Here is an 11,325-nt window from a genome sequence, read left to right as displayed (position 1 = left end):
TAATATATATATACCAAGAAAAGCTTGTTTCCTGAATCTAGTTCTCCATGGGATTCTGAATCTAGACACTCCAACTCAGTGCCTTTCTGAGTTCATGACTCCAGAAATACCAACTCTCACCTGGTCAGTCCTGCTTCCTGCCTGTTCTTATCACTTTCTTTTGCAGAGAGCAAGTCACAGGCCTCAATGTACCTTTCTTATCTTTCTTGAGTCTTCACTGTACAACTTCTGTCTCTGAGCTGCTGTCCCTACTTCATTCAGTCATTCAAACACTATTTACTCAGCATATATTTATTTATTAGAGACAGTAACAGATACTGGAGATCAAACAGTGAACAAGATCAGACATGATTTCTCCTCTCTACCTGATTCACTCTGAGACAACTGAAGTCAATAATTTACTTACATGGGACCACAATTGTCTAAGCTGCCAAAAAAGGAAATAGATGTAAAGTTCAGTGTTCTTGAATTTTCTGTCAGGTTAATGGCAGGTTGAGGAAGATTACTACAGTACATTAAAAATGAAAAAAAGAAAACAAACCAAAAACAAAAAAACCTACAAGCCTGTAAGATCAGTATTGTTACAGAAGAGAGGGAACGAAGTCAGTGTAGAAAGCAGGAGAACACTGACAAATCATCAGTCTTTAAAAGCACTTTGATCTGCTTAGATGAAGTAACTTCATTAGTTCCATGTGGTGTTTATTATCATAGATGTTTTCAAAATGCTTAAAATAATATTTAGCAGGATTAAGTTTGCAAACATCAAGTCAGTTTAACACATTTGGATTTGGAAATATAATAGGATTTCAACATAAGACGCTTTGTATATTGTTCTAAAATAGGTGCGTAACAACATTTAAACATTTCTGGTATCTCTGTGAAAATTCACATTAACAATTACCATAGTAAGAGACTCTATAAACTTTCTTTTTTTTTAATATGAAATTTATTGTCAAATTGGTTTCCATACAACACCCAGTGCTCATCTCTATAAACTTTCACGCAAATGTTTTGAATCTTATGAACTCAGTATGATGACTTTTGAAAGATTCCTTGATTCTGGGCTTGGTTTCTCTCATTTGTTTTGAGTGGTTCCCATCATTTATTTAAAAACAGTCTAGATGGTATGGTCTTTAATTCCAAGCATTTTGCCAGATTCCTTCTGAATTTAAACCTATCTCCAGTAGATCTGAGTTCAGTCTTGTTAGTGTTGAACTCTTTCTTTTCATTTTTCTAATCAATTAATCAGTCATCTACCATGTGCTCAGTACTGGAGTCGGCATGCAGGGGCTATAGAAGAATTGGAGTGGGGGGGGGGATTTTCAGTTATCAAGGAGGTTATAATCACATGGGCTAAGCCAGTACAAAATGAACCATAAATTATGAAATGCACTCTATGAGTGCAATAGAAAGAAGAGGCACTAGTGAAGGTTGCATAAGGCAGGCCTTGAGTTGTGTTTAGAAGAATAGAAAAAAATGTCTGAGGGTGGTGATTGCTTATAGGTACTTCCTGTCTGTAGCATTGTCTTAAATGGAAAAGGTGTTTCCTCTTTATTCTTTCTTATATGTCATTGCTGAACCTTGATTTCTACCCATTCATTTCCAGAGCTCTATATTTTAATTATTTCCTTCCAACCTCTGGAAAACCCTGGAAAAATAACACAGGCTGTATGTTCACCATCTCCCAAGGGCTTCATAAAGTTACACATTTACACTTGTACATGGATTGTGGCAATGATTATGAAACCTTTAGTTTGAAAGCAGAGAATTCAGCAGTATTCAGATAGAAATACTACTATGGCATCTCAATTTTCTTCCCTACCTCTCCAGTTTATGCTTCTTTACATATTATCTTTTTTTTTTTTAATTACTACGGATGATTGGCAAGGATGACAAGCCTAATCTTGAATGGGTAGGAAACTAAATCAGAGTCTGTGGTCAATGGGAAAGATTCTTTGCAGAGTATCCAAGAGCATCTGGGATTATTCAGTAGATCATGGAGTGCTGTGTACAGAACAACTTCTAAAAGGAACTGAGAAGTAAGGTGTTGGAATCATAGTCAGATCCTTGATTCTACGATTAAGAACTCACATGCAAAGGAAGTTGATGAATGGTAGAAAATAAGATGCTCGCTATACTGAAGGACACCCTATGCCACAGTTTCTGCATTAGCACGTAAGGTCGGTTAGAACATTGCTAGTATCACAGTCCAGAGTGGAACTGTACTGTAACATACCATGTCTGCCTTGGGGGAGGGGGTTTGGGTATCCAATAGTTTCAGTTATAAATATAAAAAGTACTCGGGGCGCCTGGGTGGCTCAGTTGGTTAAGCGGCCGACTTCAGCTCAGGTCATGATCTCGTGGTCCGTGAGTTTGAACCCCGCGTCGGGCTCTGTGCTGACAGCTCAGAGCCTGGAGCCTGTTTCAGATTCTGTGTCTCCCTCTCTCTGATCCTCCCCCATTCATGCTCTCTCTCTGTCTCAAAAATAAATTTATTTAAATTTTAAAAAATTAAAAAAAAAAGTACTAAGTTGTCTATGCCTCTGATTTTGAAAAACCAGTTCATCACAAGCTGGTTTGTTGTTGTGTCATCAAAAGATGGGCTCCTTCAGTGAGCCAGTAGTATAAGAGAGAGACTGGACAACCCTGTAAACAGAAATTTGAATAAAATGTAATAGGTACTCTAATCAAGACATGAATCAATGCTAATGAAAAAGGAATTCCTCTGTGGGTATGATACAGTGAAAACTTGACTCAGGGAGTGGCTTTTGCTCTGCAGTTCTCTGGGTGGTTAGGGAAGGAAGGATGTGCAGGAATATTGAAAGGGCATGGCTGAATCAGTATTCTCACATGGAAACTTCTACTTTTGTCTTTTTCAGAATTATGTGGGTGGAATGTGACTAAAATTATTATTATGAATTTTTTTTTTTTTTTTTTTTTTTTTTTTTTTGTGGAGCAATGTGAGCTAGTGGCTTATTTTCTAGAAAATCCCTGTGAGGAAGGTGGGTATGTTTATATCATCCCAAGATGCCCTATTGAAGGAGATCAGAGTTCTGTGATTCTGTAGAGCAGATAAGATAAAACATATGCTTAATAAAATAATGTACTCTTTCTATTAGCTCTGGAATTATTGAACTAAGTTGGACTGCTGGTCAGATTTCCATACAACATTAATTTCGTCTTTAAGTTTCAGCAAGCAATATAATTTGAACAAGTGGTATAAGATTTACAAAAAGTTTTAAAAGGCTGAATAGGTAAAGAAAAATGTCATCAGTGTATATAGTGTGGGAAACAATGCATTTGCTTTCATTATGTCAGATATGTATAAAAGGAAATGCTAATAAGAATGAGTTTCCTTTTAACATATTGACACCCCCAGCTGCTTTTCTTTATTGATATTAATTTACCACTAAATTGAAAATAATTTCCTGAAAATCAAATCCAAATTAACTAAAAGATTTCACTTAACATGAGTGAGTCAGAGAGTTCTGAAATTAAATGAGAATTTTAAAAAGCATATACATGGAGTAAGAAAGAAAATGTCATGAGACCTCTCTGTTACATGTTTCTTTCAAGTCTGGTGCCCCAGAATTTGTTTAAACATTTTTATTTTATTTTATTTTATTTTATTTTATTTTATTTTATTTTATTTTATTTTATTTTATTTTATTTTATTTTATTTATTTATTTTGCCAATTCATGTAGAAGAGAAGAGTGAAGTAATAAATGTAAAATTAAAGTTTACATGAGGGCTGAAGTTTTACACTATTTGGTTGTACTGTAGAAGAAGCAGAAATGTCCCTAGGAATGTGTCCACGTTCTGTCATTTGGAATTATTGGGTGAAAAGATAGCCATGATTCCAATTTTTAATCTTGGTACCGTAGCTTTCTTTTTCCTTTTTTCTCATTCAGTCATCTATCCATCCTTTTCCTTTCATCCAGATCTATCACCTATTAATTGCTTTACAGATTTCAGCTATGTTTTGTTTGTTTTGTCCTTTTTGTTTTTTTGTCATTCTTCATCTAATCACCTCCCACCTCCTCCCCGCTTAGGCCAAGCTACCCTTATCACTTGCTTCTCAGCCTTAATTTTGGCCTCTGATGAATACTCTTGACTGATCTGGGCTTAAATCGGATCTCTACTGCTTACTGTCCAGGCAAATTTCTCTCCTTTGTAGACTACTGACTTTTACTCTAAAAAGAAATAAAAATTAAAAATTAAATACATAAAAGAAAATGAAGATGATAAAAAGTTGTTGGGAGCATTTGATTACTTGTGTCCTTGTATGATTGTGCTTAGAACCATGTGGCTGGCATTCCTTCTGTCTGTAAAAATTTCTCTGATAAGTTTGTTACTACACAGCCTGTGTATCCCTATATGAGAATTATCTTTGCAATTTTTAAAATTTTTTTTTGAGGAAAATTAAAATTCCATGAAAGCTTACTTTGTATGTATTATAGTAGGAAACTGATAATTAGCACAAGTATGTGACTATATTAGGCACATATTCTTATGGCTGGCTTAAGTTAGATCACTAAACATGGCCATTGCTAAATTCTGTTCTTTTAATGCAGTTACAGAACACATCCGACTTATGTAGTTTGCAGAATTCTTCATTGATATTAATTTATTGCTTAATATTAATTTATCACTAAGAGGATTCCAGCACTTTCCGTTTTTTGAGAAGGAACTCTACTTTCTTCACTGCTGAAACCTCCACTGTGGTTTCAGCCCTCTGCCTTCCCATGGTGGCCAAATGCTGTGGGGAATGGTCGTGTTTTTCATATTATGTTAATGTGTGTGCATTCTTCTGTGGGGGTAAGAGGCCGTGCCTCTGATAGCAGTGGTTTTGGCAGGGAATAAGAAAGAAGAGAAGATTTACAACCTCAAGAGCATTAGAATTATAAATTACAAAATCAACCAGAGCTATTCTGAAACTACCTTTAGTTCATCTTCTCTTTTGGGGAAGTTAAGTCCTCTTACCTGGACTGTCACATTACCTTCTTAACACATTTTCCTGCTTCTTATCTTTATGTGTGTCCACCGTATATTTCATTGAGTGGCCAGGGTTTTCTTCATAAAAGAGGTCTGGTCATTTCAATTATTGTGTTCAAAGCCTTCGGTGATTCCCATCTTTTTATGGGAGTAATTTTTTTATGGCCGAGTAATATTTCATAGGCTCAGCATTGAGAAATGTGTAGAATTGTCAAATGATTATATTTGTATAGCTGAAGCTAATACAATGTTGTATAGTAATTATACTTGGATAAAAATAGGTAAATAAAAAAGTTACAAGAAAACCAAAGCAAACTTCCTAGCCAGTGATTACAAGCACCCACAATCTGCCACCCATCCATTTTCACAGCTCTATTCTGTATTACTGTCCCCTGCCTTGCCCCCAGTCCACTCATCCAGTGTTAGAGCTCTGTCAGACTATGCTCACTCCCAGAATGAACTTTCATGACTCCCTACCCCATCTTCCATCAGCGCAGCAGACAAGCATTTCTTGTGATGTTCATTTGTTGAAATGTTACTCATCCCTCAAGGCCTTGTAAAATGTCCCCTTCTCTCATGTATTTTAGGCCAAATTTGTCATTTTCTCATCTGTGGATTTGCAGTACTGTTTTTTTTTTTTTTCCTCTATGACAGCAATGGGAACTTTTATCTTAAATTTTATTGAAGAGTTCTGATTTCTAGTAATCTGTTGTCAGACAATGTTTCACTAGATTTTGTTCTGAATGTAAGTTCCTTATGATTATGGCATTTATGTTCTGCCTGACAAGTTTAAAGTTATGTAATTGCAACTGCTTTTCAACTGTCTTAATTTTATCTTTCTGGGAAGAGGAAGTGTACAAATAAATCATTATTAATAAATAAAATGTTTTGCCTTTCCCTTTCTACCCCCCAAATGTGATCTGAATGGTGACTCAGGCCAAATATCTGTCTTTCATATTCTGTCCGTCTCAGTCTCTTCTTGCCTTGGTCTTGTTCTTTCTGTTTTTCTCCTCCCTATTAGTGCCCTTGAAGTCTCTAGTTCCGTTCATATCCAAAGTAGGAGCTCAATAAGTAGATGTTGAATTGAAATGAATTGGTTAAATAAGAGAAAGAGCCTAGCTGGTTAACTACACGGGTGATAATGCCTCTGAGGTCCCTTCTTCTGTGAAGAAAACTGGATGATTACAGAAAGGGTCAGGGAGAAGCCCTGGCCTCTGTAATGCAAGTAAGGGCACAAGTCCTGAGAACAGTATCTGACACATGGTAAAAGTTGTGTGTTATTATTTGAAGGCAATTACCAGGCTGTCTTCCTCTGTGGGTTAAGCATTCTCATTTGACATGATTTCCAGACCCCTTGCTCTGCTCTGTGTCTTCCTCTAGATTATTTCTGACTCACTGATGTTCTTCCAAGAATAGGAGAACCTCATTGGATCTCAGATTCTTGGTATGTGTGTCTAATCAGCCCAGAGTGTGGTGAGGACTTAGATGGGAGGGGAAAAAAAGACCTCCCCTGCCCCTCCCATCAAAAGCTAATTTCTAAGTAAAATTTATCTTTTCCTTCAATCACAAACGTAGGCAACAAAGGGCAGTAGGATTAGCAATATCCCTGACTTCCTAACTAACATAAATCGTAACTGTAATGTGATAATATTATTTGAAATTTTTATAAGCTCATCTCTATTTCAAAATTAATTTTTGTTATTTTTTTATTTTTTTAAATTATTTATTTATAAATTATTTTTTGTTAATAATTAATTAATTATTGTATCCACGGCCAGATTATACATATGTCAATGTTTTTAACATTATGATAATGAATTTTCATATAATTTCCTTTATAATCATTTGTATATTATTGTATGCATTTAAAGCCATTATTTGGGAAGAATTGCATTTAACCAGACAGCCAAATGGCATGGAAAATGGTAAGAAACATAGTCTATTAGAATTTGGAACATATGGATAAGAATGTAACATTTACTTCCATTAGTGTAGACTTAGACTATATTTCCTTTATGTTTTTAATCATTATAAAAATAATATGTATTTATAACCTCATATGGTTGAGGGAATTTACAACAATGCAACATCCAAGTTACTCAAACCTACCCAGTCCCCAAAGATAACCACTGTGATTGATTGTGGGTGTCTTTTCAAATACTGACTGCACATACTCTAAAATATGTCTATATCCAGATCTAGATAGATACAGTTATTATAAGGATAGCAGAATTCTCCTTTTTCCCTTCTAGGTTTTTGGGCTTGCCTAATAATTAAATTGAGAAAAACAAATTTAACTTTGTATGTATGGGAGCCCAATAAAAATATGAGACCCAAAGTCAGGGTTTGAGGCTAATGTGCCATCATCCTAGGGTAAGGAATGGGATAGGGGGCACTTCAAAGGAGGAAGAGGGCAATTCACAGGAAGATAAGCAGAAGTTTGGTAACCAGCTGTTTGCCCTGCCATGCAGGTAAATTTTTCAGATTAAAAAACATATACATATATCTCTGGTAATAGCTTCTGTTCTAGGCCAGACCCCCTATTTAAATTCTTTTAGGCAGTTAAAGGTCAGGTAAAAGTTTTTCTTGAGGCTGCTAGGTCTTGATTGGTTCCAGCTCAAAATAATCCACATGCCAAAGTGGCGCAGTTTTAGGTGGCATATATATTTTAGTATACTGTCACATACAATCCGCATTATCTTATACATACTTCCCTGCCCCCACAGTGACTTTTAAATAGCCTACTCATACTCTTAGCTTACACTAGTTTTGTGGTCAAGAAACTTCTCAAGGGTTTTCATTTCTATTATCTTTAAAACCTATTCTCTTCCATTATAAAGTAAATCACTGTTAGAATCTAAACATTCTTTTTGTACAGAATTTTTTAGATTTATCACTACTAATTTTAATCTTGTGAGTTTTGTTAGATTGTCATAACCTAATCAAATCCTTTAGAATTCTAAATATGCTTTCCAACATATTAGTTATCACTCTTTGTATAATTGTCAAAAGTTCTTAAATCATTCAATACCCATGTACTGAGTGCCCATCATTTGTCAGGCACTATTCTATATACTTTACACTTATTTATTCACTTAGCCATTCAGACAACCTTATGAGATGGGTGCTATTACTATTTCCATTTAAAAATAAGGAAACAGACAGCGAGGTTAAATAACTTGCCCAAGGTTTACAGCTCATAAGCTCCTACCTTGAATGTAAATGATGTCAGGCCAAAGAGTAGATGAAATTATTGGGTACAATTAGAAATGGTGAATAGGAGGTCAAGGAAGCTGACTTAAACTCACTGTATGGAGGAGTAATTAGGTAGACTGTATCAAGAATGCGTCCATTCATTCACCCTAGTTGCAGGTAAGAAGCCCCCAGATAATGGCCTAACATGAATGTTTTGAAGAGATTTCTGTTTTTGCACAGACACTGGATAGATAACCCTTAAGTCTCTTTCTACTTTACGGTTCTGTAGAATTGATTCAGATAAATACCTTGACTTCTTTCTCATAGCACCATTTCCAAATGCTGTTCTCCCATTTCTTACTGTTTTAATGAAATGTTTTTAAAAAGTATTGAATTTTTGTCAGTAGAATAAACAATGGTTTATGCCCATTTTAACTATGGACAGACACTGGGACGTTGTTTTAAGTGAATTTCCTCACGTAAGTAACCATGGCATCCACACTTTGAAACTGGATTTTAAAAGTGCTGTCAGAGGCCATCACTTTTGCATTTCCCTTCTGCTGGACTCTCCTCATTGTCCTAATACTATATTCCACCTCTGAATCTTACAGGTGTGTTGATTGTACCTTGTGACCTTGTCCCCGGTCTTTCCCGTGACCACCTTATCCTAATGAGAAGACAATAAGAGAGACCGTCAGTGAAAGAAACAGAGTTTGTTGCTTATCTTCAGACTAACTTCCTGGCAGTCTTTTGACCTACCACTTCTTCCTCTGTCCTCAGAGATGGAGGCCTACGTTTATTACCAGCATTGATTTGGTCACCTGGCCAATTTTATGATCACTGAAACAGCCAGCAATAATCCAAACCAGATTATCTTTGTGCTGGAGCATAATCAACAACATCAAGGCTTTTGGCAGGCCTGTGGTGGTTTCTGCAGTATTCCTCTCCCCAAATTCTACAGATTCACATATTCAGCTCCTAGCAGGGGGACAGGAAAAGTCTGGCTTAATGGAACAGAGAGCTGTTGATGGTGGAAGACGATACATCTCATAGCTCTTCAGTCCTGACCATATCTTTCTTCTCTATAGAGCAGAAGGTATATTCTCTTCTCATTTTTAAAGGCCTTTTGGCTATTATACAAAGATCTCACTGTAACAGCTAAAATGATGGTGATGTTGATGGCACTGGAGACAATGAAATCACTCCTAAGGGACCAACAGGCAGAACTAATACACATTGCTGTGGCCACACAGGTTATTCACAGCCAGAGGTTTTTCTGATTGGTTGGTGTGTTACTTTGCTAGTTCAGTGCCCCTTTTGCCTTTAATCTTTTTAGATATCACTACTATCTTCATAAGGTTAGTTTCTGTCCAGGTAACCAGATCCCCATTCATCTCTGTAGCTTTATGCCTTAGCATAATGCAAACTAATGTTGAGACTCTTGGGCTATAGAAATCATAGGGAATGGCATTGACATATGACCTACCCATGCCACGACAGTCCATCAATGCTATGTTTCAAGTTATTCAACGATAGAACCATTTACAGTAATTTTATTGGCTCCAAAATAATTTCTTCAAGTTCTTTCCAGATTTTTTTCCCATTCAACTGAACAGTTTCAGAAGTGGCAAAAGAGATGATAACTTTCACTTCTGTTCAAGAGATTTTTCTCTTACCTTTTTCTTTGGTACTTCTCCTCTTCTATGATCTTCAACATTTCTTAAAATATTGATCAAAATACATTAGGCTAGACATCTAGGTGCTTGTATCCTTTCGTCATGTTCATTACCAGTAGTTTCAGAAGCAAATACCCAAGGTTGCATAGAATAGATACATTTTTTGGCAAACATATGAAGTCATGAGATCATCATTAAGTTCATGAAGAAATACAGGCTAGAGAATATTTCTCCAGGTCCAATGAAGCCATACAAATTTTTCACCACGTCCCTCTTCCTCAGAGAACTGCATTATTTTTATTCTCTTTTACTCACTAAAGAGTTCATTCTTTCACAGTATATATTCAAATAAAATCATCAGGTTGAACTGATTTCTGGATATTATCTTTTATTAATTTGGCTTTTAATATCAACTATAACTTTCACACTAGTTGAATGAAACAGAATCTCTTCAGTTGAAGTTAAAAAAGGACAATGTGTCTTTGAAAATGCTTTGGCATTGTGAAATCAAAACAGATTAACTTTGTCTAAGAGATGGAATAGGTGATATAAATTTTCTGTGCATGGGAACATTGCTGCTTTTCAAATTGTGGTTTAAAATCATCCAAGTAATGAAAAAATATTTTTTAAACCCAATACAGCATTATAGAAATACCCTTTGAGGTCTTTTGCTTGGTTTGTATTTAAAGAAAGAATGAATCTGGGTGTTTTCTATGCATGATGAAAATTAATGTGCTTTTCTTTTCTTTTTTTTTTTTTCTGCCTATGTGTTAATTCTAGAATCAGTAGAATTCATTTATAACAAAAAGAAGTATCTGTAAGCCAATTGTATTGTGAATTTATATTTATTTAAATTATTAAAAAGCCCCTACTATATAGGTAGGATGCAGTTTGAGAAATAAAAAGCATACAAATCATTTTTGAGACCCTTTGAGAGTGAACTTACAATCCAGTGTGAAGAAATCAGGCACCTGAATTTGTCAAAGACAGCTGGCAATATGATGTGTGATAATTGCTAAAAGCATAATGTTAAAAACTCTGTAAGGAGAGAGAGGGGGAGAGAAATTCCTCCAGTGTTAATTCAAGAATTGCAAACATCTGAGCTGTGCCTTTCACCATGGGGAGACTTTCAATAGGGGAATCTAGAAGGAACTTGGGACAAGGGTCTGAGGCTGGCATAGAAAGCCTAAATAAAGTAGAGATGGGAAAGTGTACTCAATGTTTGTGAAATAGCATGCAGACTTGTTTTACGATGCAGCAAGATTGGTGAAGGATGGTGGCTTTCAAACTTTTTAACAAATCGCCTTTTCTTAAAATAATGCATATATTAAAAAAAGAATGCATAACTGCAAATTCTGTTATTAAAAAAAAAAACATAAAAATATAATCTGAGTGAAACCCGGAAACATAGGATGGCAACTTCTGGGAAAGTAGATGGGAGCTCTTAATTTCAGTGTG

This window comes from Felis catus, chromosome D4 (genome assembly GCF_018350175.1).
Source record: "Felis catus isolate Fca126 chromosome D4, F.catus_Fca126_mat1.0, whole genome shotgun sequence".
In the NCBI taxonomy this organism is placed as follows: Eukaryota; Metazoa; Chordata; class Mammalia; order Carnivora; family Felidae; genus Felis; species Felis catus.
The sequence above is the reverse complement of the archived record's forward strand: the minus strand, read 5'-3'. Positions refer to the sequence as shown.